The 25,557-nt window shown below is 41.3% G+C and overlaps 1 protein-coding gene and 1 long non-coding RNA gene across 4 annotated transcripts in view; one reads left to right on the top strand and one right to left on the bottom strand.

Annotated features, from left to right (window-relative positions):
• LOC132653101 (uncharacterized) overlaps positions 1-14,315 on the bottom strand; it is a 33,552-nt gene extending 19,237 nt beyond the window's left edge. Inside the window, exon 1 of the long non-coding RNA XR_009590793.1 lies at positions 14,021-14,315. This is a non-coding gene — a long non-coding RNA (uncharacterized LOC132653101). The remainder of the gene's footprint in view (positions 1-14,020) is intronic.
• Positions 1-25,557, top strand: part of Utrn (utrophin) — a 524,212-nt gene that overhangs the window by 80,263 nt on the left and 418,392 nt on the right. The gene's annotated exons all lie outside the window — the stretch shown is intronic.

The following is a 25,557-nucleotide window of genomic DNA, read 5'->3' on the forward strand; positions in this document are numbered from 1 at the left end:
ACTGGGCCCTGGACTGTAGGGAAAGGAAAAAAACCAGCTGAGCATCGGCATGCTTGGGTTCATTCACTGCTTCCTGCCCTTGTCTGGGGATGTGATGTGAGCCAAAGGGCTCAGGCTTCAGCTCTTCTGACTTCCCTGTGGTGATGGGCTGTGAGCTGGAACTGTGAGCTCAGCAAACCCTTCCTCTCTTCAGCTGTCTTTGACTGTTTCCTCACAGCAACAGGAAAAGAAGTTGAAACAGGCACCTCTCAGCGGCTGTACCAGTGGAGAGCATGTCTCCGCCTCCCAAGCAGCCATTACCTGCCTGTAGGTCTCCAGGTCCACATAAGCCCCTTTTCATTCCATGACAGGATGTAGAACTATATTTATTTTATTTATCTTCTTTTCTGTGCCTTTTGCTTAAGAGGTCAGGAAAATGGAAGCAGGAGAAATAGCTCAGTTGTTAAGAGTTTGTGCACTGCTCTTTCAAAGGACCAGAGCTGTTTCCAGTACTCATTGTGGGTGGGTCACAACTGGCTGCAATTCCAGCTCCAGCGGATCTAATGTCTCCTGGCTTCTGTGGACACCTGTACACTTCTGCACATATACAGATATGTGTTTCTGTACATACAGATAGGCATGCATACACATAAAAAAATAAAAGTAGGGCTGGAGAGATGGCTCAGTGGTTAACAACTATTGCTGCTCTTCAGAGAACCAGAGTTGGTTTCCCAGCACACACATCTGGCAGCTCACAACAACCTTCAACTCCGGCTCCAGGGGACATGATGCCCTCTTCTGGCCTCTGTGAACACCTGCATGCACATGCTTATGCATAGTCACATGCTTGTATGAGTAGACATAAAGAATAATACATATTAATAAATATTTTTAAAAGTAAGTCAAGAAAAGACCTAGTTCTGGTCTGTCTCTACTAATAGCACTTGGTGGAAGAACAGGACTTCCCAGCTCTTACTGAAGTTCATCTATTCATGTCTGTTTGGGTAGTGGGTTTCCTATCCCAAGATCTAGCTAGCAGATATAAGTTGTAAATGACAAGGGTAGCTTTATTTTGAAGTTGATGCTGGGAGGGTCTATTCTCTCCGAACAAGAATGGCCTGAGATGGTTGAAGATTGACTTTGGGAGGGGACATCTCCTTTGCACTGTTATTGCTTGCTTGCTTTTCCAACATGGCCTCCAGTTTCTTATCAGGCAGCTTCTAGGGCCTAACTCATGTGGTAGGAATTTAGGTATAGGGTGGCAAGAACTATGGTGGGTGGAGTTCATCTGACTCTACTCATCAGCATCTTTTCTATGTGTCAGAAGCAAACAGTTGTATTGTAGCTGAGTGCACAGCATTTGCCTTGCGTGTGCAAGGTCTTTAGGACTGACTGGAAGAGCTAAATCAAATAGGTGGTTGTGATGGTTTAAATCAGTGTTGAGGTAGGAATTTCATCAGTTCCACATGAGCATGGTCTCTGCTCTGAGACCATCTCACAAACAAACAAACAAACAAACAAACAAACAAACAACAAAACCCAAGCAAAACCAAATGAAGAGGAGGAAAGACCCTGGAACATGGTCATTTTACTGGAGTTGAATTTGTCGTCTTAAAGAGATTTCACTACATGTAGTTTGATTGCCCTTCTGAATGGCCACGGTTTTTCTCTCTTTCGTGAAGATGCACCAGCATATACCAAGATACACCAAACTATGTTTTTGGCCATTCAATAAATATCTATTGTGCAGTTAAGTTGTGTAAAGAACTATGGGAAAGAAGTGAAGGGATAGGGTTGTTTCTTCCTCCGAATATTAAGAGTTTCTTTAGAAGAGTGGATCATACATGCATTGCGGTGTAAACCATTTTGTTGTAAATAAGGAATTAAGCACTGTATGAATTCAAAAGGAGAGGATAGAGTACATGCAGTGCTAAGGGAGAAACCTTTTCTCCAGACTCCATGAAAGCTAATACTCTGGGCAAACACTTATAATCCCGGCTCCTTGAGAGGCTGAGGCAAGAGAGTTCTAATTCAGGCATCCTGAGCACAGAGTGACTTCAACTCCAGATTGGGAAAATTAGGCCCTGTCTCAAACTAGAATGCAAACAAAATGGCCAGGGGCTTGCCTGCTATGTGTGAGGCCCTGAACTGAATCATCAGTGTCACTTCCACATTGCCCCCAAAGAAAGAAGTAGGGGCTGGTGAGAGAGAGTATGGGATCAAGGGAAACTGTTCCAGGTTGAATTGTTAGAGCCAGCAGAAGGCCGACTGATTTTGAAGCATCATCCAGAGGTCCTAGGGTAGAATTTCAAGGTCAGGGGGATGTGTGTAGGAGGGTGGATGGCATGTGTTCATGGGAGAGCTGTGAGGGAAAGCTGGGGAGGACTTATTTCTTGAGGCTGGTAATCTGGGCATGATTATCTTTTGCTCTGCTGAGTGATTAAAGTGAGAGATGGCCAAAGCTCACTGAGTGGATTTTAATATTTAAGATTCTGCTGCCAAAAGGTGAGCTCACTGCTTTTCAGTGTGACCATGACCAAGTGATGGAGCTCCCCTTGTTGGATGAGCACCAGCAGTTCTAGGCTCACGCTCAGCTAACACCTGCAGAAGGCACCTCTCACTGTGATCTGCTTTTCTCACTGTCTTCCTTATGTCGCCTGGTGAAAGGTAAACAGAGCCTTGGTGGGGTGGGAGGTCTGTGCGTATGGAGCTGTCCTGAGGATTATGTGTGGAGATGCAGAGCTGTGTAATTACGCCTGGCTGGGGCTGCAAGCTCAGGCTGTCTAGCAGGGCTCCTGCTGCTTTCTGCTTGTACTTGTGTTGCTGTATTTTACAGCCCGTTTTCCAAATGCAGGGATGAGTGATTGAGCCCTGCTCTGTGTGTGTGTGTGTGCGCGCGTGCGTGTGTGTGTGTGTGCGCGCGCGCGCGTGCTTGCATTCGCGTGTGTGCTGCACATGTCAGTTTCCTCTTGCTGCTAGATGTATCGAATTGTTGATTTTCTAGCTTAGGCCACCTGCAATTTTATAGTTGTAGAGTTCTGTTGTGGGTCTCATTGGGATAAAAAGAGGATATTGGTGAGTATACCCTTCTTGGATGCACTAGATATGAGTCTATATCCTTTTCCTGTTCATCTTCAACAGGCTGCTTGGCTCATGGTCAATGTCAGTCTCAAAATACCAGTGATGGCTCAGGTCCTAACACATTGCTGGCCCTGACACCCTGCTGCCTTCCTCTTGTCCTTAGAAAGAACCATGTGTTGACATTGGACATATTGGGATAAATCAGAATGATTCATCTATTCTAACATGTGCCAACCTGAGTTTCACATGCTACTTCATGTCTCCCCTGTCACATGTGTCATGTATGTGTTGTCACAGGGTCTCCCCATCAGGTCATGGAGATCCTTGTGGGGAGACTGGAGCAGTGGTTAGATTATTTTGTCTGCCATAGTGGGAACTTCCAATCATCATTTCTTTGTCACAGGAACACAGGCACAAAGGGTTTAAAATGGGTTGTCATGTCTCACGTGCCTTTTAAGCAACCCGTGTACAGTTATTATTTTAAAACAATAAGCTCAGAGCTTTCCTTGAAAGTTTTTGTGTGTTACAATAGCAGGGTGCCTGCTTGTCTGGTAATAGGGGAAGGGGGGGCACCTAAAGTTGTTTTAACTTTAGGGACAGCAGGATTTGCAACCATTACAGATGTGATTATTAACTCTCCTGGGACAGAAACAAGAGAAGCAGCCATTGTCATCTACTTTGCTTTCTTCTAAAGTCATGAATTATGAATTAGTTACTGTGACAATAGTGTTCTCTCAGTGCTGTTTGGCACTGAAGCATCCAACAGTGTTCAAGACTGTTGGGAAGAAAAGAAGTGAACAGCCAAACAGTGGCACTTAAGTGACTCCAATTTTAGGGAAGGGTAGATGTTCAAAGGGTACAGAACGAGGCACTGAAGAACTGAGCCATGCGCTTATTGGAGGGAATTTATTTAAACTTTTTTGAAGATTTATTTATTTTTATTTATGTTTTGCCTGAGTGTGTATATTACAAGTGGACCACATATATGTAGTGCCTGCAGAGTCCAGAAGAGGACATTGGATTCCCTGGAACTGTAGTTAGAGGTAATTGTGAGCTGCCATGTGGATTCTGGGAACTGAACTTAGGTCTTCTGGAAGAGCAACAAGTGTCCTTTTACAAAAAAAAAAAAAATCATTTATTTACTAATTTTTATTTTTTAATGCATTGGTATTTTGCCTGCATGAATGTCTGGTGAGGTTGTCATATCCTGAAGTTACAGGCAGTTGGGAGCTGCCATGTGGGTTCTGGGAATTGAACCTGGGTCCTCAGCTAGTGCTCTTAACCACTGAGCCATCTCTCCAGCTGAGCCATCTCTCTAGCCTCAGAAATTCAGTAAATTGTTTATTTTTTTATGACATCAGGTAGAGATTTTATATGTGTTATAGTTTTCTTTTGATCTGATAACTCAGATAGTATAATTGCCATATGAAAATAAGGAATTGGTGTTTTAAAGTGGTATGATTCAGCCAGGCATAGTAATACACACCTGTAATTCCAGCACTTGGAAGGTCGAGGCAGGAGGTTTACTGCATTTTTGAGGACAGTTGGGCTACATACTGAGTTCTAGGCCAGCCAGAGCCATGTAGTGATTCTTTATCTCTGAAAACAAACAAACAAACAAACAAACAAACAAACAAACCAAAAACAAAAACAAAACCAAGTCCACCCTGTCAATCAAAACCAGACTAGAATTAAAATAGAATGGTTTGTGGTTAACTTTGGAAACATGAGTACAGCTTTAAGTGGTGCCACAGAAAGTCTGAACCTGCATGTTTAAAATGAGATCATCTGTGAGGCAGAGATTTGTTTTGAATATACCTCTTAGCCAGAAATAGTCACTTAAGCCTGCCACTCTTTGGTAGTTTTATAGATATGGATTTAATTTTATGGATGAAGCATTTTTCTTTGCCCTCCTTCATCATCATAGACAAGGTGCTTGTTAAAGAGTTTAACTAGTTTAGAGTATACTATTATATGATTTAGAATACCAATTTTTAGAATACTTTTTGGAAAACACTTATTTCTGGAAGACTCGGGTTTCTGTTAGAACAGCATGTTTTTCCATAGACAGATATCCTGGCAGCATGATCATGTGGAGCTTAGGTGGTGCCTAGGTCTTTTGTTTTCATATGGATAAAGTCTCCCAGCTTCTGTTTTTCAAGAAGAATATTTCCTTCAAGAAAATAGTTATTTGCTGGATGGAAGCCAGGAGGAAGAATGTAAAGGTCCCAATAAACAGGGCTTTGTCCATTTGTGATTGCCTTTCGTGATCCACGAATTGGAGTCCTATAGACTTGTCCCTGTTATGTTTTAATTTCTCACAATCTGCCACTCTTGGTTGTTGGGAGTTACCACACAGACCTTTAATATAGCTTAAACCTAGATATTTGTTTGTTCAGCTTTTTTTTTCTTTTTAAAAATTATTTGTTTAAGGTAAACTGGTTTTTGAACATAATTTATCTATATGTGTGTGCATGTTTGTGTGTGTGTGCGCGCAACTATATCTATACGTGTGGATGCTAAAGGCCAACTTTGAGAGCTTTCTTCTGTTGCTCTCCCTTTCTTTTCTTTGGGACAGTCTCTCGATAACCTAGAACTCACCACTTGGCTAGCTTAGCAGGCCTGTGAGCTCTGGGACTGGTATGTCTTTGTCCTCCAGGGCTGGGCCACTAATGCTTGCCACCACATCCAGCTTTTGTGCCTGTTCTGGGGATCTGAACTCAGATGTTTATGCTTATATGGAAGCCATATTTACGGACGGAGCCATTTCTGCCGTCCCAGATTTTTAAAATTCTTTCTAACATAGAAGAAAGAAGGAAAATTCTGGCTTACAACAGATAAGACTGTTATTGTCTCAAAGGACACCAAGCCTGAGACACATCATACTTTTACAAATAGATTAAAAAAATCCTCAATAACTTATTTTCCATGGTTAAGGTGGGTTTTTATAGGGGTATCTATGTGTTTGCCATGTGGACTGCTGTTTTAGTTTTTTATTCTGTAATTTATTGTTTGGCCTTTCACAAATGAGAGGTTAGAATACTTAATGGCTACTTGGAGCCTTTTACTTGTGTAAAATGGAAATTTCTGTGCCCTCCCCAGCTCTGAATAATGACACAGACAGACTTATTTGCTTTTGGCCTTAGTATATACTTTTGTTCCCAACTAGCTCTTATAACCTGTGCTAACTAATTTATGTTCATCTATGTTCTGCCACATATGTTACCTCTCCTCACTTTCATACATCTGATTTTCTCCATGCCATATAGGTGAATCCTTTCTGTGTCTCTGATTCTTTCCCAGAGCTCCTATCTCTGCTGAAGTCCAACCTTCCTATCTTGCCTTTGATATAGGCTGTTCAGCTCTTTATTTAATCAATCAGAAGGTATTGGAGGGAGTGTTTTACAAAATACTGAGGTAGGAGATGCTTAGTAAAAATGACAGTACCAAGGTCCAACCTGTACTCAACTCTTAGAAATCAGCATTGGAATAATCCAAAGACAGTGTTTACACAGTGCATAAAAAGATCACCCCAACAACACGTGTGTACATTTGTGATGTTCTTGTTACAGAAGAAGATGTGTTCATATTGTCTACCAGATCCTCCTGCCTCTACCTTCACTTGTTAGGATTTTAAAAGCACAAGTCGCAACACTTAGCTCATATTTTAAAAATAAATGAATAAATTTAAATGACTTTTTTCTGTACCATAATGGTATATATAAGTGGGGTACAAGTGGGACATTTCAAGTATATATGTATCCTCTGAATGTTCTTAATTACTTTGATACTTTGGGTAGCATGAACATAATTTTATAGTCAGAGTCAGACTTGTTGATGAACTTTGCGGTTCAACATAGCTGGTGGCAGGAATGAAAAGGAACAAATGGTCAGAGTGACCTCTGAGTTGCTGAGGCCTCTTTGTTCTCACCCCAGTGAGTGCCTGGGTGGGGCTGGGGGAGGCATACATTAGAAAGGGGGAGGGGAGATTGACTGAGAAATCTGCCTTCACCTTCCAGAACACCCACTGTAACTATTTGTAATGTTTGACTCTCAGCAAAAATACCACTTGTATTCTGAGTTCTTTTGTTTCAACAGCATAACTCAACAAAAAAGAAAATTTCCTACAATTGAAAAGAGCAGAGACTGTCTAGAGGCATATTTTGCCTCTTAATGCACTTTGTTTTAATCTCTTTCTCCTCTAGTGAAGAAACAGGAGGATGGCCATCTGCTATTTGGAGACAGAGTTTCAGGAATAGTGTTTCTTTCTAAGTAAGGGCTTATGAATCATGCTTATCTCTTTAGTGCTGTTGCTATACCATCCAAGAAGCACACTGTCTGGGGCAGGTTAGTAGTTTATTAGTGTCTGATATCGATGGAGGGTCTCTTCTGTCTTCTGGGGCTGCTCATGTTGCCTCTATAAAGCTGTATGGTATTTAGCTCTAACCTTGTGTCGTTTCAGCCTTCTGGATCTTGCTTACTTAGTCCACAGCAATGTAAGCACTGTACCAAAACACAGCCTGTTTTTACATATGCAATCCTGATTCAAGGTTTCTCAACTACGTTTTGACCTGTAGCTGGCTGAATCTGAAGCTAGGAGAGCCTCAGATTGGGAGGACTCACTGTGTATTCCACTCATGCTGGAGACAGAGTGCCTGGACTGAGGTGTATGTTACAGTTCTTGTCAACTGCCTTTGTCTCTGGATCAGTAACGTGAAGGCTTTCCAAAGGCTACCTCTTGATTGTTGTGAGGATTAAAAGGAAATAATATAGTTGAAAAGACAATATTTTCACATCACATCTCATTAGAGTCTAGAATGCAATATTAAAGAATTATTACACATCAGCAAGCATAATGCAAGCCACCCAGCCAGAAAGTGGGCATCTAGTTCTCTGAGGAAGAAATGGACAATTAGCCCATAAAATCATGATCAGTACCATTACAGAAATTCAAATCAAGACTACAGAGATTCCACTTTTGTACCTACCAGGATAGGTACAAGGCTGAGGAGAAGTGGTAAGTTTACCCTTCTGGTGGGAATGCGCTATGGTCTAGGAGTTCTGGGTCAGTTCCTTAGAGAGTTAGGTGTTGAGTTACCATAACACAGTGATTTCTGCCTAAATTATACATTCAAAAAGAAGAAAACCTAAGTCCACCGAGAAAATAATACATAGATGCCTGAAACAACTACTTATCATAAGCAGTAGTAGAAACAACTAAAATTAGCCTGCCAGCTGACAAATGAGTCGATAAATGGGATGGAGTTTGCTCAGAAGGAGAAATGAGGGAGGGCTTTGCTATGCATGGTCCTTGAAAACAGACTGTTAGGTCAAAGAAGGCTGTGAAACCTGCCACATATTCTCTAATTGTATTGGATGGGATGTCTATAGAGGATGAGTCCACAGGGACAGAAAGACTAGTGGTTGGTGGCCCTGTTGGGAGGGCAGGGAATGGGGGAGTGGCACCTCAAGGGTATGGGGTTCTTTTAGGGCTGATGAAACATGTCTGAAAGGAGTGGTAATTTTTGCACAACTTTGTACCTTTCAAATAGATTTTGCAGCGTGTAAATTTTTTTCGTAGTTGATACAGGAAGTGATGCCATGGTCTTTAGCTGATATCACTTTCATGCTTCTTGTCATCATTATTGTCTTGAAAAATGGCTTCTAATATGCTTCTGTGACTGCCAGTTGTTTTCTACAAGTTACACAAACAATAACAATTTAACACTCTTGAGTGTTTTCAGAGGTCTGCGTTTATGAGCAAGCCCTGACATAGAATGCTGCTGAATTATCATGGGTTCATGTGTTTTTTCCATTTGTTCACCCTGCTTCTTCTTACTATAAGATTAAGTACTTCTTGGCAGGTCATATACCATTTATAGATTTTTTTTTTCTTTTTTGCTCTCTTTGATTTGATTTATCAGATGGGATACTTAACTCCTGTGGTAGAGAGAACGGAAAAAAAATGAGGTTGGGATGGAATTCTTCAGTCTTAATGGAAATTATGTTTTCATAATTCCCTTTGGGAAAAATGTTATGGTGTAAGACTTGCAGGACTATGGTATACTGATAACACACCTGAGGTGTCCTACATAATATGCATGCCAGACTTTGATTCTTGGTTATCTAGATTAGTGGTTGTACCGTTTGCTAAAAGTGTTGATGTGTCTTGAGCCCTGTGATCTCATCTGAACTATAAACAGATGAGAATTGGAGGCATTTTTAAGATTAAGACATATTTAATTTTAATTTTTTTCTTTACAATTTATTCATTATATGTCCCCATTGGAGCCTCTTCCCTCAAATCCCCCAGTTCATCCCTCCCTCCGTCTTCCCCTCATTCTCTTCCTGTAGTCCACTGAAATGGGGAGTTCTCCACTATTGCCATCTGCCCATAGCTTGTCAAGTCTCATCAGGACTGCCTTAATCCTCTTCCTCTGTTGTCTGGCAAGATTGTATCATCAGGAACAAGTGATCAGAGAGCAGTCAAGTGAGTTCATGATAGAGGCAGCCGCTGCTCCCCTCACTCAGAGATCCACATGGAAACTCAGCTAGGCATCATGGTGACCCCTGAGCTCTTTGGCTATATAAACTTGTCTGACTTGTCTTCAGTTTCTATGTTTCTGCACAACCCATTGCTTTGCTTGTCTACTTGTTCTTCATATTTCCCTTTGACCTTGGAGAGAGCTGTGACTATGACTCTGTGTGTCCCAGAAGGGAACCCACTTGGTGACAGGGCCAGGCTTTCCCTGTCAGGTGGTTCTTGAGTATGAACCCCTTGCTGAGGGGAGGGTCACAGCAGGGACCTGAGTGAAGCAAGGGGCCATGTTTCTTCACTTTTCCTCTGTGTCTGATCACTGCCTCGGTACCTCTCCTCTGTTCAGTGCAAAGAACAGTCTCTGAAACTTACCACCGTTGTCCTGACACTTTGATTTCCTTCTTTCTACTGGTTGGGTGGCTGTAGCTTTTTAGGGGTTACAATAGGTTTAATAGGGAGATTAATAAACAAACCATGTTTACTTATATGTGACTTACACATGGTTATTGTTTTGATATCTGTTGTCCTCCTGCTTTGAATGTTTCTAGAATAATGATTGTGTTCAGAACATAGCATCAGTTTTCTTTGTAGAATTTGGAATAAATGGTTTCAGTGAAACACTTGTATTTAAACATTGGAGAATTTTATATGCAACTGTTGTTGCCCTGGTTCAATTCTTTTATTAAGATTTCACTTTTAGCTGTATCTGCCACATTGGAGTAATAACAGGTGGTGAATGCAGGAGGATCAAGAGTTCAGTTGCATATGAGCCTGGGCTATAGAAGACCCTGTCTCAAAACCCCCAAATAATAAATAAACAAATTAATTTTTCTGAAAAATTTACCAAAGTAAAAGTGGTTTAACTTTATGACTTGGCTTGTAAACATGAGTTTTTTGTTTTGTTTTTTTTTTACTTTTTACTTTTTCTTTTAACAGTTATTTAAACTGTTCATGGTGTGTATGAAGCTCTTGGATCTTGTTGTCTCTACTATGGGAAGATGGAAGCATGAGTGCTTTCTGTGATTTTTCATCATGGGAGCCATGCACCATTTCTCTTCTGAGTACTTGTACTGCGCTGGTAACTGTGGGGCTCCTGCCTGTGTGTGGCTCCACCCCCACAGTGCTTATCCTCCAGAGCTGCTCATCTCTAGTTACAAGCAGCCATGGTTGTCCCTGGGAGCTGGGAGTCATTACTACCTGGTGCTGTTTTGGCATGCCCTTATTAGTATTTCTTGGCTCTCCCACTAACTGATCTCTGATTTCTTCATCACAGAATAATCCTGCCGTGAATCAGGATCCTCCCTGCGTTCATAAGCACTGGGCTTTGGAATGGGAGCTGATGATTCATTAAGACTCTGAAGGCTGGAATGAAATGTTCCTATTCAAATCAATCAGGGGTTGATGTCCTTTTCTAATGGGCTTTGAGCTGCTTTTCTTGCCTGCTTTTAGGGACTATTTTTATACCTGATTTTCTTGCTTTGAATTTTGCTAGAAGTCAGATTTTTATCTTAGTCAATAATGGAAAAGGATCTTCAAATATGTGAATAGATGGAATGAGAAAGAAAGCCACAGGTCATCTTGATGTTCATGTCTTAAAATATTTGCACAAGTATGAAAAGGTTAGATGTATAACCTCTTTTTTATTGAAGTGTATGTATTAACAGTTGAGATAAAATGTTGTTAAGTGTTGGACTTTTAGACTTACTGAATGCACTAAGTAATCAATTCATTCAGTGAGTTTTGATTGGCAATCTATATTGGGAACTACAACGACTATGGTGACCTCATGAACTCACTTTAATTGACATTACCAACCTAAGGTGAGAACAAGAGAAAACAGAGTGACTTGATTGAATATGGGGATGAAGAGAGTCTAGAATCTGTGTTGAGGAAAGGTATAAAATGGCACCTGAACTCTTGCTCGAAATGTCCAGGGAGGGTAAGAATGTGGGGGCAGGTGGAGACTCACAGGAAGCAGAGAAACATGACTAGATACCTGTGTCAGGAAGATCTGGGTCCTTCCAGGTGGCAGAAAGGCCAGGTCTGAGAGCACACTGAGGGAAAGGGTAAATTGATTCATAGCGGTGTAAATTGTGTTAATTTGGTTGTTATAAATTTTACAGTTTAGCCAGCTGTTCTGTAGAAAGCCAGTCTGAGAGTAACAAGAATTGAATTTTAGGAAACAGTGGTAGAAGGTGTTGGCTGTAGGTTGGGGAAAAGAAACAGCAATTGCTTAGGATGATGGATGTCTTAGTGTTGTCTGCTCTTGCTGTCATAAAAGGTCCCCCCCCCCCATGAAAGCCAGAACAGGAAGGATGGAATTAAAGCATGTATAGTTTTGCTCAGCTCATCTTGTGTGGTTTTGCAAAGTTAAACTCCAGTTTAACTCGTTAAACTCTTCAGCTCCAGTTCCAGAGGATCCAATGTCCTCTTCTGGCCTGTTTGGGTACTGCATACATGTGGTACACAGACATACATGCAGGCAAACACCCATACACATAAAATAAAATAATAAAATATTAAAACAAAACCCCCAAAATATCTATGATGTCATGCAGATTTCTGCTCAGGACTTGGATAGAGGGGGGTCACTCTCGCCCAGGATCTTAGGAGGCTGCTGCCTGTTAGCTGGGGTTGATGTCATTCCCAAGGCTGGACTGAGTTTGGAGAATCTGATCTGAAGATGGCTTGTGTACTGAGGCTTCGGCAAAAAGGTCTGGTTTTGGGTTCTTGTAAGGTTGAGAGGCCATAGTTCTGCCATTTCTAACCTTTGTAGTGACAGCTACTCAAGTCTTTGCAGTCTGGTTGCTGGCTTCCTTTAGAGCTAAGGATAGGAAAGAGCACAGAGAGAAAGCTTCAAGCCTCCCTTGCAATCTCAAAAGCTCCACACGTCTCTGCATCTACCATATTGTCTTTATCAAAAGTGGGTCACGTATCCCAGATTCCACTTGGGTGGGGAATGAAGCTCACTGCCTAAATGAGGACCACCAAACCCCATGTTAACATGCCTTAGTGTAGTGCCCATTTTAAAACTATTTTATTTGGGGCGTTTGGGACTCCACCTCCCTTCCGAACCTCCAAACCTCCAACCCGACGTAAGAGAGAGAAGGTCAGTGGGGAGAGGGACCCCCCAGACTTCTGGCTGTTGAGGGTCAGTGGGTCTTTTAGGGCTGTATATCAGTCTCTGTCAACAGCAGACTCGGCCAGCAGTCTCCTTTACTAACTACGCTGCGCCCCGAAGCGTTTCCCTCCGTCTCTCTGCTCCAAACTGCCACACCATCCATCTCTGGTATCTTCAAACTGCTGTAGGCTACACACCAACACTGCATTCTCGGCTCTCAATTTAAATCCTCTGAGCCCTCTCTGTGCTGCACATGGAAGGCAAGCCACACCCTGCTTGAGACAATTAACAGCTGTGGACAATCTATAGCCCAATAAAATCCCACACTTAGGATTAAAACAAAAACATATTTACATAACAATTGAGCTTACAAAAAAAATTTCCATTACACCTTGGGGCCACCACATATGATTTTGTAATTTCTAACAGAGGTTTGGGCAGAGAGTTAAGCACTGGGAATTCACACATTCTGTGCAAGTGCAAACAACACAAGAGGGAAGAAGCAGATCCTACAGGGTTCTGGAGGAGGAAGCAGAATCTAGAAAGATGAGAGGGATGCTTCTCAGGCAGGAAGCTGTCTAGCATGTAGAAGCCTCCCATTTGTCTATTTGGCTGTCATTTTTAGGAATTTAAAGATGTAGTGGGGAATGGCATGAGTCAGTGGAGAGTTGGAGGCAGGAGGATTGTGACTTTCAGCCCAGCCACAGTGAAACCTTCTTTCAAACAACAATAATAACAAAGAATTTGTTTTTGAAATGACTAACTAAATGAACATGTATGTGTAAAAATTTTAATTATAAGTAAAGTTATTATATAGGTGATTATAATAGTAAATGCATGAGAAAAACATTAAGAATGTACAATAATCTGGGCAATGGGCTTTTTCTCTTTGAAGTAGATTTTCACTTGCACAAAATCTGTGTGTAAATTCTCAGTGTACAGTTGTCTCCTGCCTGTAATCTCAGAACTACAGGAGGAACGGCCATGAGTTTGAGGCCATCCTGAGCTGCGCAGTGTACACGTACACACATACACACACACATACACACATGAGAAATAGCTAAGTAGGGGTAGTGATAAATACATTAATTTCCAGGCAACAAAATATGAATGGTACTTAAAATGATATTATTAAAGAATACATCTCTAATGGAAAATTTGTTCATAATGCATTTTAAATAAAGGTTATGTTTATTATCTATCTTCATTTCTGTAAAAAGCAAAATAGGCAAACATATCTGGAAAGCTATGCAAATACGCTAATATTTCATTTCATTTTTAGAAGAGAGAAAATAGCTTACCTTTTTATTTTTTGGGGGAAATCTTCATAAATATGGTTAGCTGTGTAATATCTTTTTAGGCAGTTTTGCAAATCAAAATGAAACGACAATACTAGTCTTTAAAATTTGATTGCGAAAATTATGCAGTGCAGAACTTGGCTCCGGGCTTTGGAGGAGCCGAGCCAGCTGACATGCTAGCATTGTTTCCTAGGAAGCAGCTCTTTGACTTCTCCTGAAAGCGTACTCAACTGCACCAGAGTTCGAGGAAATGACTCTTGTTATGCCCAGAAGCAATGTCACCAGCACTGTCGAGATGTTTTCATGTCCTAGTGAGGGCAGAGTGGGTGGGTGTAGTTGGCATTAAGTCCTTCGAGAAGGATGGCTGCCTGTTATGTGGCTTAAAACCAAACACACTTATGATTGGAGTAACAGTGTGGCAGCTTGGAATGCGTTCTCAATGACCTGATTCCCACATATCTGCTTGACTGGGACCCACCTAACTTAAGCTTGCTTAGAGTTAAGGACTCCACACTTCAAGACTTTTTTTTTTCTTTCTGGGCGGTGGTGGCACATGCCTTTAATCCCAGCATTCAGGGAGGCAAAGGCAGGTGGATCTCTGTGAGTTAGATGCCAGCCTGGTTTACAGAGTGAGTTCCAGGACAGCCAAGGCTACACAGAGAAACCTTATCTTGAAAACAAAACAGAACAAAACAAAACAACAAATTCTTCACAGAGTACTGATGTTCACTGAGGGAATCTGCCATACACTGTCTGTTAGCAGATGATAACCGCTCTGGTTTATAATTAGCCCTCGTGTACATGCAGACTAGTAGTGTTTAATCTCATAGCTATTGTTGGTGGGCTGTGTATGTCTTAACCTTGTGTATAGTAGGAATATCTGAGCAAGGAGGTTTAAAGCATGTAAGTTTTTCCAACATTTTGGTATTGTGACAGGTTGTCACCTACAAAGTTCATGCTTGAGAAGTATATAATGTTACAAATGAGAAAAAAGAAAAGAAAGAAAGATAAAAAGAAAGAAAGAAAAACAAAAAAGCCTTACTATATTTTAAGTGAGTTTATAGTTTTGGGTTTGACCCAAAATTGAGATGCCTTCAGGCTTTCAAAACATAATTCCTGGGGCTGGAGAAATGGTTCAGCTTTTGCGGAGGAACTGGACTCAGTTTCCAGTATCCATGTGGTGGCTGATAGTCATCTGTAACTGCAGTTCCAGGCAATCTGATGCCCTCGTCTGATTTCCTTGGGCTTCAGGCTTGCACATGGTGCATTTATATGTGCAGGCATAATATACACTCAAATTTATCTAAAATAATTAAACAAACAAACAGACAGACAAGCAGTCCCTCAACCTGGAGAGGTGGCTCAGTGGTTAAGAACACTTGCTTCGAAGTCATAAGGGCTGTACTTCAGAGCTAGGCAACCACACACAGCTGTGATTAGAACTCCAAAGTAACTCTGGTCTCCATGCACACGCAGGTGCATATACCCATGCACACATGCATGCCTACACTCATACAGAAACAACTAAACATGCAAGCACATGCACAAATATATAGATAGAAATAAGTCCTTGAAACCCCAGTTCCTGATGTAGTTAGGAACATGGTTCTCTGTCCAAAGCTAGTGAGATGCGAATGCATATGAAGTGAGCACATGCGTCTGGCATGCAATAAGTAGTTAACAATGTTACTTTTAGTTTTTGGAACGCATGGTTTGTAGACTGAGCCTCTTACTTCTTAGTCAGTGGATTCATCTCAGTATTTCAATTTTCTGTCTTTTTGATGTTTCTTCAGTCAATATGAAGGACATGCCACATGGGCTGTTACATTTCATTCTTAGTAATGTTGATTTTAGAGAGACACAGTGTTCTCATTTCATCTTGCACGCCAAAAGTATTTCTGAATTTCTTCCTTTAGGTTGACCTCAGTGGCATTATAATTTGAGTTTAGTAGCTAGTAAAAAATTTTCTCTGGGTTATGTAAGATGGGATTAATTTTTCTCAAATCAACTAAAGTCTGTAGATAGGAAAGTCAGGGCTAGTTACTTGCTTAGGGAACTGACTGCTTCTGTCTTCTTGGACAAAAGGAGGAAGGCCAACAGCAAGATGTTGATTGGCATCCAGTTCTGCTCACTGTCATCAAGGAAATATTAGCCTTCTTGGGTGTCCACTAAATGTGCTTTGTACCTCCTGTCAGAACTTCCAGGTGGGTACCCCGGCTTGCAAGAGAAGGTGGGTGTCTTACCCATTCACCTTGCTGGAGGGGCAAAAACCAAGAGTAATCTGGTAAATAATTGGAAAGGTTGTGTGTGCTGGTGGTAACCAGTGCTGTCCATTACAGTGGCCTTGAGCAGATATGTTCCTATTATCACAGTAAAGTCAGTTCTGATTCCAAAATTTAGGTTACCTGTGCTAATATTCCTAAGGAACATATTAAACATTGGCTGTTGTGGAGTACAAGTTGATGAAGGAGGGTTGTGAGTTTGAGGCCAGCCTCAAAGCAAAACAAGAGCTATGTTGAAAGTTTGAGATTTAAGAGAAGATGTTGGAAAAAAAAAAGACTTTTATTCACTGTTGTGTTGAGGAATGGATGTGCTAGAGCATGCTGGGAATCTCCTTTAAGAATCACGCTGAGGCGCCTGGAAAGATGGCTCTGCAGTTAAGAGATTACTGCTCTTGCAGAGGATCCGAGTTCAGTTCTTAGGATCCATACTCAATTGTTCACAACTTCCTGTAACTCCAGCTCTGGGGAATCTGACACTCCTGCTCCCTGCAGGCCCCTGAACTCATGAGCACTGCACACCCACACTCATACTCCTCCTCACATACACACAAACACCTACATTATTAAAATAATGAATAGAAATCACACTGAGCTTAGCGTGGTGTGTGAGATCGCACCTCCAATCTTGTTCTTCAGGAGGCTCTGGTAGGAGAATTACTGGGAGTTGGAAACTACCTAATGGCTATCTAATGAGTTCTAGATTAGCTTGAACTACTTAGAAAAACAGAACCCAAAACCAAACCAAATCACACTGAAATGGCAATAAAAAATATTTGTTGCATGTACTTTTCCCCATTTTCTGAAAAGGTTTTGGAAGCATGTATAAAACATTCACCATTTAAAGTATATATTCATATTTCAATCATTGTCTTTTCCATACTCTTTTAGTATTGCAAGGCTTAAACTCTATATCCATTGAACAATTACTCTTCCCTCACCTCTCCCACCAGCCCCTGGAAGCCACCATTCTACTTTTTGTCTCTAGAAATGCAAGTTCTTTGTGGATTTGCAGAAGAGCTGTGTTTTTGTGATGGGCATATATCACTTGTTATAATGACCTTAGTACTTATCCCAGTGTAAAATATGTTGTAGCATATTATATGTTAGTACTGTGTAATAAGTCATGTCCTGCTCATTCTGTTGGTGGATTTCTGGATTGGTATAATCCCTTAAATACTTTTATGGGCAAAAGTGTGTAAAACTTGAGAGTCTGCTTTCAGTTCCTGCGTTTTATTTCTTACACTTTTTTCATTTTGCTGTTGCCATTGTTGTTTGGGCTTTTGAGACTGGGTTGTGTTATGCAACCCAAGAGATTCTGTGCAGCACGTTGTCTAAAACCCTGTAGTCATGGTGATTGACTCACCGTTACCCAGCAGAAACTGCTAACACTGATGAACCATTGTCCATCCAGATTTTTTGGTTAGAGTCAGTGCTTCAAATAAGAAAACACTTTCATTATAAATCATATTTGACACAATCTGTGAGATCGAGGAAGGAAGGGAATAAAGAGATTGTAATGAATGCACTGGCCATTGCATGGCTTTGATGCAAAAGGACATGGGGCCTTGGCGTTTCATCAGGAAGGAAATGAGAAAGGAGGCAGAACATTTCCTCCCTTTGAAAACCCGTGTTGCTGTGAGCCTGCATGACTGACTGATGGTTTGCTCTCTCAAATAAATGACTTAGCAGTGAGAGTGTTCTGAGGAAAAACCCAGCCCTCGAGAGAATGCATTTGTTGTTTTTGTTAAACCGAACCAAATGATCAGGCTTTCACAGTATAAGAAGATGGAAGTGGAAATATGATAGGATAACTGTCTGTAAGGTCACATAGTTCAGAAAAGCAACTGTGGAAAGCACTTTTCTAATCTTCGGCTGTGAAGCAGAGCTGAACTTTTTGATGCTTTCATGTGTGTTGGGGAGAAAGAGCTGGTCCCTGCTGAGGACAGTTATTAATTTTGCCATTCTCTGTGATGGTGTAGACCAAATTTATGGTTTTATGTGCACCAGTGCCTCCTTGTGTGCCTGTGCACCCTGTGAGTGCCTGGTGTCTTCAGAGACAAGAAGACGACACTGCGTCCTCTAGAAGTGGAGTTACAGATGGTTGTAACCTTGTGGATGTTGCCTTATGGATGTTGGGAATAGAACCCGGGTCCTCTGGAAGATCAGCCACTGCTCTTTATCACTGAGCTACCTCTCTGGACCCCATAATCTTTTGAAATTTGTGTATTTAGTCTTACAACATAGCTCAAGCTGGCCTTTAACTTGTAACAATCCTCCTGTCTCGCCTTCTCTGTGCTGAGATTGCAGACTAGCCACTTTTCTGTGGCCTTGGGGATTGAACCCAGGGCTTCATGAATGCTAGGCAAGCACTGTACCAACTGAGTAGAACCCTCACCGAGAACTCTAATTTTTGACAGTGTCATCAAGGATAATATATAAATATTAGCTCTTTAGGGAAAGGATTTTAGTTTGAAGTGGGATGAATGTTTGCCTGCACTATGGATTTCAGCTTGTCCTTGCCCAGTCCTAACAGAATATGCCTTTCAAAAAAAAAAAGATTTCAGTAGCTCATGGAAGCTTTCCATCTCACTGTGTTTTCTTAAAGCATAGAGCTCTGTGTTGTGTGGGCTAATTTCCCAAGAAGAGTCATGGGAAGAAATCTTTCCCCTGGACCGAGGAAAAAACAGAGCGCTCCTTCCTGACACGTCTCCCGCTTCTTATAAATATTTATCTTGGACAAATGATTGCATTTTAGTGGACTTACTGGTTTGAAAATTTAATTTTTAAATGACTCTTCTCCATCTGTGGGGCATGTGTGGAGGTCCCAGGACAACTTTGTTTTTCCCCTCTGCCTTTATAAGGTTGCAGGGTTTGCATTCAGGTCATCAGACTTGCACCCCCAAGCCATCTTACCAACCCCTCTTCCTATTATCCCACCTGTGGTTCCCTCCCTCGCCCCTCCCAATCCCACCCTGCCTTCCTCTTCTCCAACTATGCCCCTCCCCCAGTCCATTGATAGGGAAGGTCCTCCTCCTCTTCCATATGATCCTAGTCTATCAGTTCTCATCAGGATTGACAGCATTGTCTTCCTATGTAGCCTGGTGAAAACACACTTTTTATAGGATGAACACCTTGAGATGTTATAGTATATATTTCTTATAAAACTGAGAAAATATGGAAATTAAAACAATTGATTATTATTTAGAATTTTCTTAAAAATACATTGGTATTTTAATTTAATTTTGGTCTTTGTAGCCATGCATGTATACAGTGTATAAGGGAAAAACGATACTACAAGGATTTGGTTTCTATTGCTTCCATCTTTCCTTTTCATATATATATATATATATTTTTTTTTTTTCCTCTTCAGCTCTATAAGTTTTCAGAGGTCTATCATGGATGATTCTGAATCTGTTTTTTTTTTTAAATCAGTTTTGCTAAAGTCCCCTTTGATCAGTCATGTCATGTGCTTGCACAGTGAAAGTGAATGGCTTATACCACTGTCATTTCATCTGCTTCCATCCATTAGGACTTGTGTGTGGCTATTCACTTTTTCATAACTGCTCTTTCTGCCCATTCACATGCCTCAAACAGCAATTATTTTCTACATAAGCTGGCCCTGGCTCAAATGCATGCTGTCCACTCAATTATTCCCCAACTCCTTCCTTGGACCATTAAAATATCATTCCTTTGTATTTCTGAATGTATCTCTACCTAACATAGTCGTTCAAATTGCTTATTTTTCAATACTTTTCTTATTCCTTTTTGTCAATGAGAGCCTTACTTTCTTTGTGTATGTTTGTGCATGTATGTGTGTATGTGCACAGTACATATAGCATGTGCATGTGTAGGTCAGAGGGTGACCTCGGATGCCATTCCACAGGAACTTTTTTCTGAGATCTGGAACTTTCCCGTCAGGCTGGCCAATCAGTCCTCTGCCTCTCTCCTGCTGGGATCCTATGCCTACATCACCATTCTTGGATTTTTTTTTTTAAATGTGCATTCTGTGGAATTGAACTCAGGTCCTCATACTTTGTATCACTTTCTACTTTGTACTTTACTGACTGAGCTATCTATTAAGTCCAAGAACACTATCTTCTTGAAAGTGCTAATGATGCTTGTTTTGGTAATCTTTCATAGTAAAGAGTCAGTGTAGTGGTTTTAATGAAAAGAGTCTCCATAGGCTCATATGTTTGAATGATTAGTCATCAGGTAGTGGAACTGTTTGGGAAAGATCAGGAGGTGTGGCCTTGTTGGAGTAGGTATGCCATGGGGGTTGAGTTTTGGGGTTTCTAAAACCCATGCCAGGCTCTGTGTCTTTCTGTCTACCTGCAGATCAGAATGTAGCTCTCAGCTACTTTTCCAGCACCATGATTGCTGTGTGCCACCACACACCAGCCATGATGATAATGGATTAACTCTCAGCAACTAAATTAAAAGCTTTCTTGTATAAGAGTTGCCTACAAATGGGTTCCATAGTAATGGGAAGAGGGACTGCCTCTGACATAAACTGATTGGCCTGCTCTTTGATCCCCTCCCCCTGAGGGGGGAGCAGCCTTACCAGGCCACAGAAGATGACAATGCAGCCACTCCTGATGAGATTTGATAGACTAAGGTCAGAAGGAAGGAGAGGGGGACCCTCCCCTATCAATGGACTTGGGGAGGGGCATGTGTGAAGAAGGGGGAGGGAAGGTGGGATTAGGAGGGGAGGAGAGAGGGGTTTATTGGGGGATACAAAGTGAATAAAGTGTAACTAATAAAAGTTAAAAAAAAAGAGTTGCCTAGATCATAGTGTCTCTTCGCAGCAATAGAACAGTAAAACACCCAGAAAATGTCATTAATTGGCTTTTTGTATAATGTATGTGTGTGTGTGGTTTTTTTTTTTTTCGTTTTGTTTTGTTTTTTGGGTTTTTTTTGTTTGTTTTTGTTTTTACAAGATAGGTATATCACTAACTGCCATTTACTGAGGAGGAGATGAGACTTTTACTCACCACTGTAAAGTTTCTTTTGTTTATTCATTTACTGGGTCAGAAGTTCTATAAAATGATACAAGTAAAAATAATTTTCACACTGTTAAGTCTTCTGTTACTTTTAGTTGACAACATTAGCCCCAAGTGTCTGAAGATGAGGTATAGGAGTGTCCATCCTCTCAGAGTTTGAATGGAGACAACTTTTAGTTAAAATACTGCCACAAACATTGATTCAACAGTCAGTATCAGCCCTGGGCTCCTTAGAAGTCAGACAGCTATTTAGCAGGAGACATAAGCCATCTTCTCTGTCCCTTTGAAGGACACCAAGGCTTTAGTTACAGTAACTGCAAAGATATTCTAGAGCCAAGCTGACCTTCCACAGTGTTAGCTGCTGGCCAGCTGGCCACCTGCATGGTGGTCTAGATTCAGATTATGCTGGAAATAAAACACACATTGGAGCACAATGTCCTAGTATGAGAAAAAGTGTTAGATCGCAGCACACTGTAAAATATTGAGTTTATGCTTCAATAGCATTGCAGATGCAGTGGGTTAAATAAAAAAGGAACTTTGAAGTAGCACATATATTAAAATGAACATTCCTTGTTTTTTTTTTTTTCCTTCTTTTTTAATTTGGCTGGTAGAAATTTTAAAAGGTTGTATGGCAACCTGTTACAGGCTTTTAATTCCTGTTACTTTTCCAGCTGGGGCTGGAGGATCACACTTTCAACATCAGCTTAGACTATACTATGAATCCAAGACCAGCCTTAGTACCCAGTGAGACACTGTCTCAAAATAAAGAGTATGAAAACAGAGTCAAGGATATAGCTCATTGGTAGAGTCCTTGCCTTGACTATATGATGAAGTCCTATGTTCAATCCCTAACATCTCAAAAAATCCCCAAAACAAAACAAAGTTAAAAAAAACAAAACAAAACGCTATAATGTTACTTGGGTGACATTTCTCTAGAAAGCTCAGTTTCAGGAGTAGAAGTTAAGGTCATGTTGCAGTCATCATCACATAGTTGGGACCCTTCCAGATAGTGGTTGGCAGGACCCTCTAGAAGGAATTATTTTCTGTTTAATTGATACCTTTGAATGTCTAGGAAATACATTCATCATTCATCAATTGATCCTAGATTGGAACAACTGTGATAAAAGCCTAAAGTCTTCCTGGCGTCTGTAGCCACGAACCCTCTCCTGCTGACTCCCGAAGCTTCATCTAAGGTGCTTGTTTTCCTTCACTTTCTCCGTCTTTCACTGTGCCCTGTCTGGGTTTCGATAGAGCAGCGCACCTTCCCGCATTCCCACCTCAGACTGCAGATGCTGCCAGGCACTCAAAATAAACAAAAATCAGTTACATCCCGGGCAAAGCTTTGTGCCCAGCCACCATTCATCCACCCATCCACCCACCATCCACCTATTCACCCACCCATCCATCCATCATCCATCCACCCACCCACTCAACCACCCATCCATCCACCCACCCACCCATCCATTCATCTATCCATTCACCTATCCACCCACCATCCATCCATCCACCTACCCACCCATCCATCCACCCACCCATCCCATCCATCTATCCATCCACCTATCTACTCACCATCCACCTATTCACCCCACCCATCCATCCATCATCCATCCATCCACCCATCCACCTACCATCTATCCAACCACCCATCCATCCATCCATCTATCCATCTGTCCATCCATCCACCCACCCACCTACCATACACCTATTCACCCATCTATCCATCCATCCACCATCCATCCACTTACCCATCTACCCACCCACCCACCCTCCCACTCATCCATTCATCCATTTATCCATCTATCCACCCATTCATCCACCCACCTATGAGGATTCTGAAGTGAGATATTCCCCCAGAGACATATATCAATGTGGTTTTTAAATAGAAAACTGAAGTCAGCCTTCTTTAACTGTGGTATGGCTGATTAGTTTGACAGGGAGGAGCAGTCTTAGCAGTTAGGGAATGGTGGAGTCATCCTCTATTATTTCCATGAGGAAAAAAAATGCAGCTAGAAATTACATATTTTGCCTATTTATATGCATGATAAATATTAGTTGTCAACTTCAAAATGTGAGAATTCCTTGAAAGAGTCTTGAACACAGGCCTTTGACTTAAACAACAGATACATAATATTGTGTATTGCATGTTGAGGCTGCCTAGTGTATATGATAGACATTATACAGGGGTGTTAAGACAAAGTGAGTGAAATGTACTACAGAAGACAAAAGGCAGAAAGATGCAGGCCCCACTGGTGCTTGCATTGTTGCAGAGGAGAGTGAGTGGCATAGCAGTGTGTGTATGTTGTTACAGCATTTTGGGATGGTGAGGTGCTCTCCAGGTAACGTGCTAGGCTGCTAGGCCTGATGACCTGAGTTCCATCCCAGGGACCTACAGGGGGATTGGAGAGAACCTGCGTTAGCAAGTTGTACTCTGGCCTTCACGCATCTGTGGTGCGTGTACATGGGCACACTGATGCACGTGGGCACACTGATGCACGTGGGCACACTGATGCACGTGGGCACACTGATGCACGTGGGCACAGTGATGCACGTGGGCACAGTGATGCACGTGGGCACAGTGATGCACGTGGGCACAGTGATGCACGTGGGCACAGTGATGCACGTGGGCACACTGATGCACGTGGGCACACTGATGCATGTGGGCACACACACTGAATAAATGTAAAACTGATGTATACACATAAGCACACATAGAATAGATAAATGTAAAATAAAGATGAAAAAAGTTTTATATATCAGATATATAGGAAAATAATGTTCTATTTAGAAATGTAGTGAGATATTTGGCTACGGACAGTATTATTCTCTTTTTTAAAAACTTAATTTGCACCTGGGATGCACCCTTAATCCCAGAACTAGGGAGGCAGAGGTAGGTAGGTCTCTGTGAGTTCAAGGCCAGCTTGGTCTACAAAGTGAGTTCTGGGACATACGGGTCTGTTACACAGAGAAACCTTATAATTTTATTTTATTTTTGAGATAGGGTTTCTCTGTGTAACAGTGCTGGCTGTGTGTGTGTGCACGTGAAAGCATGTGTGTGTGTTTTTTTTTTGTTTTGTTTTGTTTTGTTTTTTTTTGAGACAGAGACTCGTTAGGTCGTCCAGTCTGGCCTTAAGCTTTTTTGGGTTCTCCAAGCTTTTGTGAGACCTACTGAATTTTTGAAAATTTTTTATTGTGCTATTTTATAAATTTATGAAGAATTTAAAGAATTCCTCACAATATTGGGAAACTAATAGAATAAATGAGTTGAAATGAGACTGTCCTGTGAGTGACTGGCTCTTGCAGGATATATTTTTGTTGTTGACAAACCGAACTCATGCAAAGGCTGAAGGTAGATCACTGGGATGTTTTTTAATGTTAAATTTGTAAAACATTCATTTGCAGAGTTTCCATACATCTGGAATTATTTGTAGATGAAAACAGTTACTATGTCTTGAGATGTCCTATTTAATAAGAATAAAGGCAACATGAGAAATCCAATTCTCTATGTTAATTTAATCTCTCATCAGTCATTTAGAAAAGTCTGTGACTGCCACTGTCACTGAGTAACCCCGTTTCATTCTATGCTACCACAATTGATATAAAAAAGAAAGTTCACTCCTAGGACAGAAATCCGAAGTGAAGCATTTGCAAGCCTGGCTGAGCCGCCGCTACCACCAGTTTTTGTTCTAGTGTATTCGCAACTCGTGTACTCTGTTTGATAGCCACCATGTTGGAAGCTTTTTCCTTCAGTGTTGGAGGTTGTCCCGAGGGCCGTGTGCATTCTGGGCAAGCACTCTAACTTACCGTCAGCTGAATCCCTACCCCTACTACTTCAGGCTTTCATTTTTTTTTCCCTTGGCAAAAAAAAAAAAAAAAAAGCACCTCTAGAGAGAAGGTTTAAGGCAGTGTCAGGTCCTTATAAATCTTTCACATTCTTTCAAGCAAGGCTCAGGAGCTCTAGAAATTACCTAGGAAAACTACTGTTTGATGTTTCTCATTGCTCTGACTAGACACCTGGCCAGCGCTCACCAGTTCAACATCTCACAAACTTAGTTACTGTGGATTATTTTGTAGCCTGCCCTTTAATTTCCAGGTTCCTCCCCCCACTCTGGTTCTCTCACAGTGTGCTCAGAGGGTCTTAAAGCACACTGCTTGGGGAGGTCTGTCTCCTGTTAGTTTGTTCTTTGTCTATGATAAGATACTATGTTACAAATTATTAGATGGTACTTATTAGTTCCATATGATGTTTTAATGCATACTC

The sequence above is a fragment of the Meriones unguiculatus genome, chromosome 3 (genome assembly GCF_030254825.1).
Source record: "Meriones unguiculatus strain TT.TT164.6M chromosome 3, Bangor_MerUng_6.1, whole genome shotgun sequence".
In the NCBI taxonomy this organism is placed as follows: domain Eukaryota; kingdom Metazoa; phylum Chordata; class Mammalia; order Rodentia; family Muridae; genus Meriones; species Meriones unguiculatus.